General features: G+C 35.2%; 1 protein-coding gene across 2 annotated transcripts in view; it reads right to left on the bottom strand.

The window, feature by feature from the left end:
* Positions 1 to 18,311, bottom strand: part of Atet (ABC transporter expressed in trachea) — a 162,446-nt gene that overhangs the window by 100,585 nt on the left and 43,550 nt on the right. Inside the window, exon 2 of one of the 2 annotated variants that reach the window (XM_067767709.1) lies at positions 2,248 to 2,318. The exons of the other annotated variant lie outside the window; for it this stretch is intronic. The gene's annotated coding sequence lies outside the window, so the exon portion shown is untranslated. The remainder of the gene's footprint in view (positions 1 to 2,247; positions 2,319 to 18,311) is intronic. 2 annotated transcript variants of the gene reach the window in all.

The following is an 18,311-nucleotide window of genomic DNA, read 5'->3' as shown; positions in this document are numbered from 1 at the left end:
GTGCCACGCCCATTGTCCAAAATTTTACTAATTTTCTATTCTGCGTCATAAGTTCAACTCACCTACCAAGTTTCGTCGCTTTAGCTGTCTTTTGTAATGAATTATCGCACTTTTTCGGTTTTTCGAAATTTTCGATATCGAAAAAGTGGGCGTGGTTATAGTCCGATATCGTTCATTTTAAATAGCGATCTGAGATGAGTGCTCAGGAACCTACATACCAAATTTCATCAAGATACCTCAAAATTTACTCAAGTTATCGTGTTAACGGACGGACGGACGGACGGACATGGCTCAATCAAATTTTTTTTCGATCCTGATTATTTTGATATATGGAAGTCTATATCTATCCCGATTCCTTTATATATGTACAACCAACCGTTATCCAATCAAACCTAATATACTCTGTGAGCTCTGCTCAACTGAGTATAAAAATTAGAGGGGTATGCAGACTATCAATGATTAGCATTACGGGAGCCATGAAAACAACCCCGGCAGCTGCACTGTATGCCATTCTGCACATTCCACCTGTAGACCTGGTAGCAAAGAACATAGCGTTAACAACTGCAACCAGGCTCGGTGCCTCGGAGCAGCTTGAGCACCGACCATACGGCCATAGTAGTCTAGCGTCATTAATCACAAGATGAACGGAATACCTGATTCCCTACCTGCACTTCGAGGGCGATCTTGAGGGCACAATAGAGGTGGACGGTTGGCGCAAGGGTGCGCAAATGGCGGACGAGGCGATACATGTGTACACAGATGGTTCCAAAGTAGTGGAAGGAGTAGGGTCTGCTGTATACTGTGCTGATCCGGAAATAAGCAGACCCTACAGGCTGCCGGATTACTGTAGCGTTTTCCAAGCGGAAATATTAGCCGTAACCAAAGCAGTAGAAACCCTGGAAGATAATAGCTAAAGCTGCAACCGTGTTAACTTTTATATTGACAGTCAAACAGCAATTAAGGCAATAATCTCGCATAGCACAGCATCTAAATGAGTGTTAGAGTGTAAGCAGTCCCTGGAGAGAATCGGGATAGGGAGAAGCATACATCTATATTGGGTCCCAGGGCATATGGGAATGAAAAAGGGGATGAACTAGCTAAAAAGGGCGCATCCCTTGAAGCTTGCTCCATAGACGTCCCAATTAGACTGGGCGAGATTTAACGAAGGCGAGAGGTGCACATGATCGACCAAGCGGGAAAGGCGTGGGTTCAAGCGCGGGACTGTAAAGTATCGAAGATTATGTGTAGGTCTTACAGCCCTAGACTAATAAAGTTGCTTCTATCATTAAAAAGAGAGGACTGTAGACTCATGACGGGTATTATGACTGCGCACTGCTTTCTGGCGTCACGTGCCTTTAAATTAGGCTTGGTCAGCGATAGCAGATGTAGGAAATGCGGGCTGTGTTCGTGCCCTGCGCTTGCCAGGCTAAGACTCCAGCTATTAGGAGTGATACAGCTGTCAGATCTAAAAGCAGCAAGTGGCTTAAATCCTAGGAAGCTTCTAGTATTTGCCAAGAGGACGGAGTTATTTTATAACATAGGTCCTGGTTTTTGATAGGGTTTTTTAGTTTGGTCGTTAAAATAAACTTCTGGCAACACTCCGGACTTATTCAGTCTATGTGAGGTCCTCATGGACAGGCCAGTTCAACCTAACCTAACCTACCCTTTACGGCCATAGCAGTGGATAAGAGTATAGAGATAAAATAGAGAGACATATTTCAGATGCAACTGAGTATAATACATAATGAAATTTAGCAGTATTGATTTTCTGCGCAACCATTTCACAAGTGTAGATAAAGTTACACACTTAGCAGTTCATACAAGGTTCAAGTGCATATGTATATCCATGTAAAAAAAAACACAGCAAGCTTAGCGCAACAACTCTTACTCGGAGTACAAGTTCCATACGCACGTAGTAAAGCTTCAAAAATGGAAAAAGTTCACTCGCGAGAAATTTCCTCTCGAACAATATCGAAAGATCGTAAGCTTTTGTCTTTATAAATTTTCTCTGCAAAGCTTTTCACGGCAGTGACACAATCTAAATGTTTTACAAATGAGTATCAATAGCAAAAAAACTCATATGACGAGTCTACTTTGTATCCTTTCCATGAAAAATTTAAATACGTTTCTATTATGTAACACTTTTTTATGACTGTTAGCAGGCCAACACTCTAAGCCGACGATATATTTTAATACGTAATCGTAAATTTCAACTTAATTTTGGGTTAGTTAATTTGCACGGCTTACCCTTTTTAGTTACTTCCCATTTCTATATAATAGCATCATCAGTGCGTAAGTTGAAAATTTTGTATAAAAACCTGAAATACCAAAAGGTCTAGATTAGCGAAATTTTGCTTGGAGATTCTAGACATAAACACCGTGCTAAACAGAGGAGTAGAAATTATGTGAAAGGCACTGTGGCACATCTCAAATAAAGCGAAATTTGTACGTACCGCGTATAACAATATTCGCAAAAGCTTTAATTTTGATATCCCTTATCTAAGAAGTTGGATTTGTTGAATTTTGCACCCGGGCGATACTAAAAATTATAAATCTTAGTATTATTTCATTGTATATTGGAAGGATTTTCCATAATCCCTCGTCAAATTTGGTTTGAAGACAAATCGGTTTCGGCATTGCATCATCATATATGTATGTAATTTTTCTTTTCGATCCTTTGTTGTTGTTTGTCTTGTACATATTTATAGCTTGTAGGTACATCAGCTGGTATTAAAAAAAAATAAATATAAGGCACGATGACCTCCGAAGAAGAAGTTTGAGGCCGAACTTCTCTTCCAATTTGCGTTGTGCTCCTTTTTTAATTTTTCCTACAAATTGCCGGGACGGGACCTATTTGTTTTATGCCGAATCCGAACAGCATCTGCAAGGCATATCAGCTTTCACTGAAAGCTTGTCATGGCAGAAATACACTCTTAGTTTCGTCCTTAGCTGTTTGATGTTTAAATCTCTGTGCTTATTTTGTATTTTTGAAAAATGTTAGCCAATTTATGAGTTGCCCTTGCACTATGTCATTGTCGTCCAAGTGTTTGTACCTTCTTTAAAAAATAGTTTTCTTCTCTTTGATTGTGAGTTTGAATCTGATACATTAAAGAAGAAGAAATTATAGGAAAAACACAGACCCACACAAACAAAATTAATTATATTCATATTTGAGTATATATGTGCATACATAAGAATATGTTTATGTATTCACCTGTCGTGAATAATATTTACGCACCAATGAATATGTACACATATATATATATAAAATTGAGTTCAATGTAGGGTCAAGTATAAGAAATGATAATCTAATATATAAAATTCTTCTGTCACGGTTTTAGAGGCTTCACTCCTTCGAAAGTACAGGATAATTTTCATATAACTGGGAGGCTAGCTCGAAATATAGCCTAAAACGTGGACCCGGGTACCCCTAGAATGTGTTTATACAATATGGATATCAAATGAAAGCTGTTGATGAGTGCTATAGTACAGGATAATTTTCATACAACTGGGAGGCTAGGGTCTCGAGATATAGCCCAAAAAGTGAACCCGGGTACCCTAGAATGTGTTTATACAATATGGATATCAAATGAAAGCTGTCGATGAGTGATATAGTACAGGACAATTTTCATACAACTGGGAGGCTAGGGTATCGAGATATAGCCCAAAACGTGCACCCGGGTACACCTAGAATGTGTTTATACAATATGGATATCAAATGAAAGCTGTTGATGGGTGCTATAGTACAGGATAATTTTCATACAAATGGGAGGCTAGGGTTTCGAGATATAGCCCAAAACGTGGACCCGGCTACCCCTAGAATGTGTTTATACAATATGGATATCAAATGAAAACTGTTTATGGGTGCTATAGTACAGGATAATTTTCATATAACTGGGAGGCTAGTGTTTCGAGATATAGCCCAAAACGTGAACCCGGATACACCTAGAATGTGTTTTTACATTATGGGTACCAAATTGAAGCTGTTGATGTGTGCTATAATACAGAGTAAGTTTTACACCGCTGAGTGACTAGGGTCTCGAGATATAGCCCAAAACATGGGCCTGGATACTCCTAGAATGTGTGTGTATTATGGATATCAAATAAGAGCTGTTGCTGAGAGCTCTAAAGTTCATTGTGATATTCGATTTAGTCGCATCAACCTGGCAAAACTGATAAATATGCATGGTAAGCCGAAATAAAGACAAGAATTAATAATACCCACATACCTATTTACATAAGTCCTATTCGACTTGCCTGAAATTTTGTATATAAATTTGGCTATATTAGTATTAACAAAATAACATCAAAATTTTAGAAATAAGGTTTTTCAATTATAATAAATTGTTTCTAAGCGGGGTCGCCCCTCGGCAGTGTTTGGCGAGCGCTCCGGGTGTATTTCTGCCATGAAAAGCTCTCAGTAAAAACTCATCTGCCATGCAGATGCAGTTCGGAGTCGGCATAAAACATGTAGGTGGTCCCGTCCGGCCAAGAGGAAATAAGAGAAGCTCGGCCTTAGATCTCTTCGGAGGTTATCGCGCCTTATATTTATTTATTTATTTATAACAGAGACGGACTGGAACTGGGATTAGGACTAGGACTGGGACTGAGACTGAGATTCTGAGTGGGAATGGGACTGGAACAAAATACATACCACCCTCTGGGACTGGCAATAAGTGATGAAGAAGAAGGAGAAAAACTTGAGAGAAGAGAAAAGAGAGGAGACTGAGAAAGAGATAGAATGAGACGAAGATGGAGATGAAGCGAAAAAGACGGAGGGAGGGGTGAATAAAAAGATTAGAAAAAAGTGTAGAGGGGTAGGGCAGAGTTAGACGGAAAAAGCTTATTAAAATATATGCAGATAGGCCAAATTTGGATCAGAACAACGTCTGCCGGTTCTGCTAGTATATTGTATAACCTGGTCAACTCGAAGACCGAATTAAATCTATTAAAATCCAAAAAAAAATCTCTTCTAACAAAAATTCCATAGCAAATAATCGACACATCTTTTAAAGCGAAGGACACCACTGTGAATCAATTGACTACACAAATACATGGGAATTTAGGTATTGTTATTGTACACACATTTCTCGATGTAATATGAAAAACAGAAGATGGCAGAGATTTTTCCCATCCACATCCACTCATACCATAGCTACAAAAGGGAAAATAATCACTTGCTTAAATTTTCGTCGAAAGCACTAAAGCGCCTAAGATAAATACGACCAAGGCGAAAAGCCATTAGCTATTCCACGCTCCAAAAATATGGGAAAATAAGAAATACGAGCATTGAATACAAAAACCACGACCTTGCTTTTATTTTAGGTTGATAGTTAATTACATATGTGTGTATAAATATGTACATATACCTCCGTTCACAGTACCAAAAGTTTTCTCAATGAATTCCACCCACACGCACATGCTCATGCGTATTTGTGTTCGTATACGTATACGTAAATACAAATAGTACCAGCACAGTTATTAGCCCAGTAGACATCATCGAGCGTGTTCTGGATTTTGATTCCGACCAATTTATTCGGAATCGAAATGGATTGGTGTTCTGAATATCAATTCCGTCGATTTGAAAAGTTTTGCCTCTGAGCAGTCGGAATCGAATGTAATTAGCCTATTAAGCACAGATAATAACAATATTTTTTCTAAAAATAAATTTTATTAAATTATTCATTTTATTTGTAAAATTTACAACAACTTTTTGCTGGACTATTTGTTTATTTAGTATAACAAATCTTAATTTGAAAATTCCTATCAAAATTTTCCAAGCTAAACAAAGTGATTCTGGTCGAAAGGAAACCGACGTGTTCTCAATTTCGATCGATCGATTTTTGCAATTTTTATGCACAATTGCTCGTCTTCTTGCCTCTGCATTTCCGAAAACCATGTTTCTGGCATTTTGTTCATATTTTTGCACAATTTTAATTTAACTAAAACCAAAATGAATAAAAACAGCTGTTTCGATTGATTATCGAGTCGAAATGAAAACGATTCGAAATCGATTTCGTATCGATTTGTTTCAATCGGAATTGAGAACACCAAAAAGTCAAAATCAAAACGAGTCGGAATTCAGAACAGGGCTGATAATTTCAAGGATGCAAATTATGATACTCTTAACTCACTCATATCTGAAACTGATTGCAACTCTATTTTCTTTCCTAAAAACCTTGCTGAATGCTTCGATGCCTTCCTGCTTGTGTTGTCGGACATCTTCCATGAGTCACAAATTAACCAATTTACGATGGAAAAAAGATTGTAGAAAATATTAATTCCCGATTTGGTTCTAAACGATTTTTATCATTTCGACAAAAAAAAAATTTCTAAACAAATGTCTCAAATGTAAATTTTTCAGTTGCTTACTATTTAAAAAACCTTTGAGATGCCATTTCGAATATACTCGCAGCAAGCATGCCTGTCGTTAGAGGCGACTAAAATACCACAGTAATTCAATCTTGCCAATAAATGCTACTTTGGACTAGGTAGGCAATTGAAAAGTAAAGTCCTCTCTCGGCGAACGAAAATCATACTCTACAAGTCACTTATCGTACCCGTCCTGCTATATGGGGCAGAAGCATGGACCATGACAACAGCAGATGAAGCGGCCTTGGGAGTGTTTGAGAGAAAAGTTCTTCGAAAGATTTATGGACCTCTACGCGTTGGCGATGGCGAGTACCGAAAACGATTTAATGATGAGCCGTACGAGCTATACGCAGACATCAACATAGTCCAGCGAATTAAAATGCAGCGGCTGCGCTGGCTAGGTCATGTTATGCGAATGAAAGATGATGCTCCGGCCAAGAAAGTGTTTCTATCGGAACCCGCTTATGGAAGCAGAGGTAGAGGACGGACCCCACTCCGTTGGAAGGACCAGGTGGAAAACGATGTAAACTCCCTTGGTGTATCCTTCGCTGCGCCGGTTGGCGGAGCGAAGGAGCGACTGGCGCGCCTTGTTGGACGGCCATAACCGTTTAGACGGTTAAGTGCCAATAAGTAAGTAAGTAAGTAATTCAAGGGGCTGCGCAGCGCAATTTGCAGCTTCTCTAGCTAAATTGTCAATCTCATCTACCCGTGGCGAATCCTCATGGAAAGTAGGGATTGGGAGGCGGTATGGCCTTGAAGGTTCAATGTGGTCATACTAAATCGGTGTCGAGATGATCGGGCTTGTACGTAAATGAACGTACCGGCAAAGAACCATCAACATTGGTAACAATGGTCAAATCTTTCGGGAGTGTTTTTATCGCTAAAACAACACCAGCAAAATTCGAACTATGTTTGGCTATTACACATGCACAGCCGGCAATTCGCAACAATGGTAGACAATATGGAAAATATAAATTTATTGGTGTTAACGAAAGCATAAGCATCCCAATAGGAAACTTTAGCTAAGATCTCAACATGCATATAGCTTATTTATTTAAAACTTCTATACAAAAGGTTTGCAAAATTGTATGCAGAAATGGCTTAAAATATTCCAATTCATTTATTCATCATTTCGTATTCGGTTTAAAGGTCAACTGATATTTGTACATATAAATGTACAAGGAAACTGATTTGTCAAATCGCTCAAGCTTGGTAAATAGCGTCATAAAAGTATCGACCATAAACACCGTTATCGAATGTCAATAGTATCGGCATGGCAAGATATCGCATCGGAATTCGTGTCCCTTCATAGCGAAACCATACGTGGTGGTAGCAGGGCAACACACATACATGCACACACATTCCAGTTGTTTATACTCAGCGTGCTTTTCACACAGAGTCAGGGCCGCGGAGAGGGAGGGGGAGGGGGGCAAACAGGGCAATTACCCTGGGGCCCGAAAGGTTTTTGGGGGCCCGCAAGGCAAAGCAGTATTGACAGTACTCTAACTAGGATTTCATAGATACATACATATTTTGTTGCTACAAAAAATTTAATTAAAATTGAAAATCACTTAACTAAAATCTTAAGCATCCGATCAAATACTATGGGGCATAGACATAGTCGAAATAAAATGTAATTTTAAGTTATATAAACGGTTTTCACACAATTTTATAAGCGCTATCTGTCAAAAATGCTTCAACTAACATAAAATCACATTTTATTTCGACTTCCCAACGACTTAAGTGGTCACCATTTCCTTCAAATCATACTCCATACTATTCATGGCTCGTTTGGAGTGCAACAAAAGAAGCGCTTTTTTGTTTTCCATGCCGGCTTTTCAGCAAAATTTCCGAAAATACCCGATCAGCTTTGACAAAGTCTTCAGGTTATTCTAAAGAAAAGGTTGGAAGAGGTTACACGACAAAATTCCTGAACATCAATATAATCAAAATCATAAAACTTGCTATATAGAGTGTCGCCAATATGAAACGAGAGTTCGAAATGCAAGTTTAGTGGATTTTATCTCAGCGGAAACCCTTAAAAATGAAGCAGCTCGCTGGAGAGAGATACTTCGCAGAATTCTTGATGTTGTTTTATTTCTTGGAGAAAAAGGTTTGGTATTTAGAGGGGATAAGTCATTGATCGGAAATCCAAAAAATGGAAACTTTCTTGATATTTTGGAACTGATCAGCAATTATGACCCCCTATTTCATGAACATTGCGGCCACCGTGGTGTGATGGTAGCGTGCTCCGCCTATCACACCGTATGCCCTGGGTTCAACTCCCGGGCAAAGCAACATCAAAATTTTAGAAATAAGATTTTTCAATTAGAAGAAAATTTTTCTAAGCGGGGTCGCCCCTCGGCAGTGTCTGGCAAGCGCTCCGATTGTATTTCTGCCATGAAAAGCTCTCAGTGAAAACTCATCTGCCTTGCAGATGCCGTTCGGAGTCGGCATAAAACATGTAGGTCCAGTCCGGCCAATTTGTAGGGAAAAATCAAGAGGAGCACGACGCAAATTGGAAGAGAAGCTCGGCCTTAGATCTCTTCGGAGGTTATCGCGCCTTACATTTATTTTTTTTTATTTCATGAACATTTGGAGAAGGTGAGGGAATCTCAAACGAAAAAGAGTCGTCTCCAAGCACATTATTTGTCTGATGAAATACAAAATGAGTTCATAGAAATCTGTGCAAGTCAAGTAATACGAAAGATAGAATGCGAGAGAAAGTCCGTCAAGTATTACACAGTAATAGTGGATGCAACACCTGATTCGGCGCGTATTGAGCAGACTGTTTTTATAGTGCGTTATGTTTTATTAGACAGGGACTCCGGAAAATGGAAAATCCAAGAACGCCTCTTAGAGTTTGTCGATTGTAACGCAAAAAGAGGAGAAGCTATCGCTTAGCTGATTCGCAGCACTCTAAAAAAGCACAATATTCCACTGGATGACTGCCGTGGGCAAGGGTATGATAATGGCAGTAATATGAGCGGTCATTACAAAGGAGCGCAGAATCATATCCTGACAATATTTGCACTTTGTGCTTGTCATAGTTTAAATTTATGTGGAGTGCAAGCTGCTGAATGTTGTGCAGAAGTCATCACATTTTTCGGTATTATGCAGAAATTGTATAATATCTTTAGCGCAAGCCCTCAGAGATGGGAATTTCTCCAGGAAAAAACTAATTGCTCCTTGCATGTCACAAACACGATGGTCTGCTCGTGTGGATAGTGTGAAACCTTTCGCAACTCACATTCCCCAAATATTGAAAGCTATTGATGAAATCAAGCTTTTTAATCTGAGTTTAGAAACAGTAACGGATTTGAAAGGTATTTAAGCATATATGGGGAAATTTGAGTGTATCCTCTTAGCCTCCATTTGGCTCAAAGTGTTGCCGGTAATCAACCAGCGAAATCTGGTACTGCAAGCTAGAAATGCAACACTGGACGTGGAAACAGAAAATATACGTAGCCTGATTGATGAGTTAAAGAAGCGAAAGGATCAATTGTCGATCATAGTTCAAGAATGTAAGGTTCTGGCAGGGAGTATAGGAGTTGTGAATACCTTCGCAGAGAAAAGAAGGAAAATAAAAAGCGCCAGTTCGATGAATTACCTGGCGAATCACCTAAGTGTGATTCCGAAACTCAATTCAAACAGCAAGTTTTTTACGTTTTTTGGACTGTTTGATTGGTAACATGACAAGACGTTTCGAAGCCGTAAATGACATTGCGATTAAATTTAGTGTTTTGTGGAAGTATCAGGATCTGACGGAAGAAGAGCTCATAGAAAAGGCAGCGGCATTCTGCACGATTTATGGTATCGATATTTCTACGGATCTAATAGAAGAAATCATTCATCAGAATAGATTGGTATTGAAAATGAGCGAAATCGGATGTTAACCACGCCCACTTTTTATATATATAACATTTTCGAAAACACAAAAAACCTGATTATTTAGTAAATAATACACCTTGAATGTTGGAATTTGACGTGTGGACTGATATTGGGTACACATATTTTCCTTATAGCAGGACATATTACTAGACAAAATTGACGAGATCGGTTATAGACCACGCCCACGTTTACATAAAAGATTTTTAAAAGGGTCGTAGACGAAAATAATAACTTATATCTTAGCAAAAAAGAGCTTTGTATCAATAGAATTTTACTTTCTAAATTAAATTATAATATTAAATTGGAAAACACTGGAATCTTTGAAAATGGGTGTGGCACCGCCCCTTTTATGACTAAGCAATTTTCTATGTTTCTGGGGCCATAACTCGAAGAAAAATTAACATATCGTAATGAAATTTATAGCAGAAAATATTTCCAGTAAAAATGGACGGGATCGGTGAAAGACTACGGCAACTTAGATATATATCAAGTTTAAAAGGGTCGTAGACTAGAATAATAAGCTATAACTTAACAAAAAATAGTTTTGAATCAATGATATTTCACTTATCAAGTTTTACTGTAAGAGGAAATAAGGAGACGTTTTTATTTTAAACGGGCGGTGTCACGTGTTATATGGAAAAGTAATTTATCTGAAACGAAATGTACAATTGAAGCTCACGCTGCGTATATAATGTTCGGTTACACCCGAACTTAGACACCTTTACTTGTTTAATTCTAAGCTCAATATATCCCAAGAATAAATTTTGCTTTTGTAAGAAATAAATGTGTTTTCATATTCAGGTCTCTCTTTGTTATTCCATTTTGTTCCGGTTGTGATTCGGAAGGTTTATAGAGAGGCATAATGAAATAATAAAGGTGATGTCAACAACATAACCTCACTTTTGCGGCAGCTCTATTTGCCAGTATTTACTTGTACTACAAAAGTACTAAATTTTTATTGCTAAATTTTTCCTACAAATTTCCGTGAAAAATTAAGTTTTCTGCAATTTCTATAATTTTTTGGGGAAAACAAAGTTATGTTTATGTCTAAATAATTGTAGTAGCGACTTGCATAGTTATTATATTTCTAAACGTATAGTAAAATCTACTCCACTCGTAGTAGAATTTAAAGGCAGTTATGTATGATAGATAACCCTCTAAATTATGCATGCCGAACTTGTCAACGGGATGAGAACACCTGAATATTAATTTCATCATGATAGAGAAGTATAGTTCTGAAAAGTGTGCGAAATCCGATGCCTTTAAGTTTGTGATCGCAATCAACGGTTATCTAAAATGCATTTGAGAACGTAAAATTTAGATGTCAGAATACGGTTCTTCTTCGAATAAATATTTTATTGACTTTGAACGAAAATGTTTATTGGATATGTACTTGCTATGGGTAGTTTGAAATGTATTACATTCCCTGTAAAAATTGTGCGATTAATACCTAAAGAGAGTGGTCTGCGATTGATTTCTTTTGTAGTAGGGTATTATAGATACCCCTAAGGCCCTTTGCATACAGTTGAGATTAGTCAGGCTGAAATATGTGAGGAAATGTTATGCACCAATGTAAAAAGCTGCAACGAAATGGGGAAAATTAAAAAAAAAAAAAAAACAAGTAAGGACGGGACTGTCTTCGGCTGTGCTGAAGACTTCAACCTTTCATGAATGGGGCTGAACAATAATCTTATCCCATTCGTATTCTCCAAATAATCGGATTTATAAGATAAGAAATATATAGTGAACCGATGTACATACCTAAACGATTTTTAAAATAAATATAAAAAAAAATAGGTAGGTGCTTGTAGGGTTGGTTATATTTATATTCAACTTTAAATGTACATACTTTAAATAAATTGAATTCTTTTTGTTCTTGTTAATTTTTATTTTTCAATTGTAAAATATTGTCTTTCAAAAATTTTCATTCGGTTGAAATATTTAAAAACGTTTTGTAACATACTTTTAGGAGCGGTTAAATAAAAAATATTTTATAAAAATAAATAGTGCTTATTATTAAATAGTGATTTATATATTAAATACTACATTGGCGATCTAGCCAGCCAAACATAACATCTTGCAATGTCCAGCTCTAACTCGCTAAAAGTTTTGTAATTCGTACCTTTAAACTAGAAGAATTATCTGAAAAACAAGTTGAAAATATATACCAAATATATCGTGAACATCACAAGAGCCCTCTCTAACGCGTATTTGACGTAGACGTGGTGGTCCAAAAACTAGATTCACTTCTATAAAATTAGTTTATTTTCAACTGCACGACGTCATCTTCGTCGTATTTTTGGATTGTTATTATTTCAGGCGTTACCGCTGCATCATTAACATCAGCCTTTCAATCAAACATTGCAAGAGCAACAACAACAAAAGCTACAAATACAAAACAATTAAAGCCATTGCACAATACATTGTCTAATTTCATCAATCAATTTTAAAGCCATTGCACAATACATTGTCTAAATTCATCAATCAATTTTAAAACCATTGCGACAAATATTTGGTGAGCTGTATCTAGTATTAATATTATAATAGTATCTGTATATGTATCAAAATAGATTAATAATTTGGGTTTTATAAACGCTCCTTTCCGGACATTTTTATTTCTTCCTATAATATAATTTTTGTAGTTATTTCTATTAACAATGTTTCATTCACCATCAAATAATACACGTACATCTACACCACGAAATCAAGTAAACGATTCACTTATTGATTTGGATAATGAAAATTATCAAAATGATTTACCAAATCCATATGTGAATCAAAATAATGAAATTTTTGCTACATCGGTAAAACTTCCCCAATTTTGGACTAATTGCCCTGAAGCATGGTTCATCCATGCTGAAATGCAATTTAGTCGAAAGAACATTACTCAGGAAGGGACAAAATATGAATATGTCATAACTGCACTTCCACAGGATGTAATTATGACAATTCTTGATTTTATTCAAAATCCTCCTGAAAATGACAAAGTTTATGCATTAAAGAAAATTTTAATTGAACGGCACTCATTAAGTGAGAATGCCAAATTAGATCGAGTGTTATCCGAAACAATTTTAGCAAAGAAATTCTTAAAAAGCTTTGGATAAGGAAGTTGCCCAAAAATTTAAGTATTATTCTTACTAGTTCGAATTTGAATGAAATAAGTGAATTAGTTAAATTAGCCGATAATATTTGGAAAGTTTATAATAAAAATGAAATAGCCTCAGTTAGTAATTTTCCAAATTCTAAAAGCGAAAATGCAATTATTTCAAATTTGGTTCAAACAACTAACATGATGTGCAAAAATTTTGAAAAATTGTCATTAGAGATCAGTGAAACTAAAAATCAGATGAGTCAAAATTATTCAAGGTCCCGATCTTTTAGTAGGAATCGTTTTAGAAGTCCTTCTAGATACCGATCAAAGTCTCGTGACAACCCAAGTTGGCTCTGTATGTATCATTATAAGTTTGGTAATCAGGCTTTGAAGTGCGAACAACCATGCGCTTTTAAAAATAATAGTTCGTCAAACTAAAGTTATCCGTTGTGACGGCGACAAACAACGGACATTTGGACACCTTTACACGTCGCTTATTTATTTTTGATAAAACAAACTTAATTTTTTAATAGATAGTGGAGCAGAAATTTCAGTGCTTCCGGTTTCAAAATCTTCAAGTTCGAAAAAGTCATCAGATATTATTTTAACTGCAGCTAACGGTTCAACGATTTCGACATACGGTAAAAAACTTTTAAATATTAATTTAGGACTGCGTCGCGAATTTCCGGTCACGTTTTTAATAGCGGATGTAGCTAAACCAATTATCGGTGCTGATTTTTTGTGTAAATATGGTCTCTTAGTTGATGTTAAACGCAAATGCTTAGTAGATCCGATAACAAGTCTTTCAGTTAATACAATTTCATGTGTTTGTAATGTTTCGCTACCAAAAGTTTTCGCTGTTGATAACATATTTACAAAGTTACTAAAAGAATTTCCTTCTTTATTTTCTGAACCGGATTATTCACAACCAGTTAGACATACAACAGTTCACAGATTAGTCACTGAAGGAAATTTGCCATTTTCTAAACCAAGACGTTTAGACCCCATTAAATTCAAAGTAGATAAAACTGAATTCGATTTTTTAGTAAAGACAGGGATATGTAGACCTTCTAATTCAGCAGTAGCATTTCCTTTACATCTTGTACCCAAGAATGAGTTAAATGACTGGCGTCCTTGTGGAGATTTTAGAAGATTAAATGTCGTAACAGTTCCTGATCGTTATCCTTTGCCCCATGTTCATGACTTCAACATGAATCTAAGAAATAAGAAAATATTTTCAAAATTTGGTAAGAGCTTATCACCAAATTCCAATGGCAGAAGAGGATATCTATAAAACTGCAATCACTACGCCTTTTGGCATGTTTGAATTTGTACGAATGCCTTTCGGGCTTAGGAACTCCGCGCAAACTTTTCAACGATTTATTAATGAAGTAGTTAATTATTTAGACTTTGTTTTTACATATATTGATGATCTCTTAGTGGCAAGCGAAAATGAGGAACAACATTTCAAAGATCTTCGCGTACTATTTCAGCGTCTAACGGAGTACGGTTTAAATATAAAACCAAGTAAATGTACTTTTGGCGTAACAAATGTTGACTTTTTAGGACATAATATTTCTGAAACGGGAATTAGACCCTCAGAAGAAAAAGTTTTAGCCATTCGAAATTTTGATCGTCCAAAATCTATTAAGCAGGCACAAAAATTTATTGGTATGGTTAATTATTACCATCGATATATACCAAAATAAGCAGAGTTTACGACAGTTATCTATGATTTAATTAATAGAACAAATAAGAAGCGAGACAAGATTTTAATTTGGGACGATACATCTAATAAAGCTTTCGAATGCATTAAAGAAAAGTTTGCATCTGCGATATTGTTAAATCATTTTAACAAAGATGCAAAACTTTCTTTAAATGTAGATGCATCCAATACGGCAATAGGTGGTGTCATACATCAAACGTTTAATAATAAGTCAGAACCACTTGCATTCTTTTCAAAGAAATTGTCTCCATCCGAAATTAAATATAGTGCATTTGATAGGGAACTATTAGCTATTTATTTGAACATTAAACATTTTCGTTACCTTCTAGAAGGACGTGAATTTACAGTTTTCACAGATCACAAGCCTCTTGTATTTGCTTTAAATTCAAAAACAGAACGCAGTCCAAGACAGACTAGACATATGGAATTCATTGCTCAGTTTACAAATGACATTAGGTATATTAAAGGACAAGAAAATGTTGTAGCTGATACATTATCTCGTGCGTTTGAAGTAGAAGCGATTAATAATTCGGACATTAATTTAAAAATTTTACAAAGTGAACAACAACAAGACAGTGAATTAAGCAAACTTACCTCAGAACAAACATTTTTAAATTTGAAACTAATAAAAATTCATGTTCTTAACTTTAATATATGGTGCGAAGTGTCAGGAAAAAATCCTAGGCCTTTCATTCCAAACAATTTAAGAAAAATAATATTTGATATGTTACATGGGATTTCACATCCTGGTAGTAGAGCTACACGTCGTTTGATAGTTAAGAAATATTTTTGGCCTAAAATGAATAAAGATATTAATACTTGGTCTAAAGAATGTATAAGTTGTCAAAAATCGAAAGTACATCGTCATACAAAATCTCCAGTTATGAAAATTCCAATTCCAAAATCTAGATTTGAACACATTCACTTAGATATTGTTGGACCCTTACCTGTTTCAAAAGGATTTCGTTACATATTAACTATAATTGATAGATTTACACGTTGGCCAGAGGCATTCGCACTAAGAGATATTTCTGCAGTTACGGTTGTAAATAAATTTTTTAAAGAATATATTTCACGTTTTGGAGTTCCATTAGAAATAACAACAGATCAGGGATCTCAATTTACTTCGAACCTGTTTTCAGAATTAACGAAACTTCTTGGAAGTCATCAAATAACTACTTCTCCTTATCATCCCCATGCTAATGGAATGATAGGACGTTTTCATAGACAGCTTAAATCTTCAATAATGGCTAGGAATAGATCCAGAGATTGGTATGAAGAGTTACCCATAGTACTTATGGGTTTGCGATCGATTTTTAAAGAAGATATTTCAGCAACACCGGCTGAAATGGTTTATGGACAAAATTTAAGATTACCTGGTGAATTATTTGTTTCAACTACAGAGAATATAACTTCAACGGATGTTTTAAGTAGTTTGCGTGAACATTTTAAAAATTTTAAATCAAATTTGGAACATCATCAAAATTCTAGTGGTATTTTTGTTCCAAAAGATTTAAAAGATTGTCATTTTGTTTTTGTACGTGTAATAAACAAACATTCCTTGCAACATCCGTATGAAGGTCCTTATAGAGTTATTGAAAAAGATATTAAAAACTTTAAAATTGAAATAAACAATGAAATTAAATCTATTCCTATTGATCGTTTAAAACCAGCAATGATTGATAAAATACAGATACCTAACACAAAAACAAAAAAGAAAGTTACATTTAATTTATATAACATTAAATCTCCGGAAGGGGGAGTATTGTAGGGTTATATTTATATTCAACTATAAATGTACCTACTTTAAATAAATTGAATTTTTTTTGTTCTTGTTGATTTTTATTTTTCAATTGTAAAATATTGTCTTTCAAAAATTTTCATTCGGTTGAAATATTTAAAAACGTTTTGTAACATACTTTTAGGAGCGGTTAAATAAAAATATTTTATAAAAATAAATAGTGCTTATTATTAAATAGTGATTTATATATTAAATACTACAGTGCTTTGTGTGAGGATGCAAAGTTTCAGGTTTTTGGTGGTCTGCTTATAAAAACTATGACTACGAATCACGTATTTCAAACAATATATGATGTAGAAGTAAGTATTTGATGAAATTTGAAGCTTCTAGCCGTAAAAAAAAGGAAAAATTACAGTTTATATGGGGTATATAATATATATACCACCGATCTCTTTTTCAGACAACAATATATGCTATATACGTAAGCAATTGGTGAAATTTTAAGCTTCTAGCTGATAAAATGGGGCAGAGATTGCAAAAAAAAAATATATATATATAATATATATATACTATATATACCATACCGATCTCTATGATTTTTTTACACAACAATATATACTATATACGTAAGCAAGCGGTAAAATTTGAAGCTTATAGCTGTTAAAATGGGGTAGAAATTGCGAAAAGTTTCTTATCTGAACAATCGGTTGTATGAGATATATACTATATATACTACCGGTCTCTATGATTTTTTCTGACAACAATATATGCTATATACGTAAGCATTTGGTGGAATTTGAAGCTTCTAGCTGTTAAAATGGGGCTGAAATTGCAAAAAAAAAATATATATACTATATATACATATATACTATATATACCATCATATATATATTATATATATCACCGATCTCTATGATTTTTTTACACAACAATATATACTATATACGTAAGCAATCGGTGAAATTTGAAGCTTATAGCTGTTAAAATGGGGTAGAAATTGCGAAAAGTTTCTTATCTGAACAATCGGTTGTATGAGATATATACTATATATACCACCGGTGTCTATGATTTTTTCAGACAACAATATATGCTATATACGTAAGCATTTGGTGAAATTTGAAGCTTATGGCTGTTAAAATGGGGCTGAAATTGCGAAAATATATATATATATTCATATATATATACTATATATACCACCATATATATATCACCGATCTTTATGATTTTTTCAGACAACAATATATGCTATATACGTAAGCATTCGAAATTTGAAGCCTCTAGCTCTTAAAATAGGGCAGTAATTACGAAAAGTTTCTTATCTGAACAATGGGTTGTGGGGATATATAATATATATACGACCGATCTCATCAATTTTTTCAGACAACAATATATGCTATATACGAAAGCATATGGTGATGTTTGAAGCTTCAATCTGATAAATTGAGGAAGATATGACAAAAATCCTCTTTTTCTGAAAAATCGGTTGTATG

This window comes from Eurosta solidaginis, chromosome 2, assembly GCF_040869045.1.
Source record: "Eurosta solidaginis isolate ZX-2024a chromosome 2, ASM4086904v1, whole genome shotgun sequence".
Classification (NCBI taxonomy): domain Eukaryota; kingdom Metazoa; phylum Arthropoda; class Insecta; order Diptera; family Tephritidae; genus Eurosta; species Eurosta solidaginis.
The sequence above is the reverse complement of the archived record's forward strand: the minus strand, read 5'-3'. Positions and strand labels throughout refer to the sequence as shown.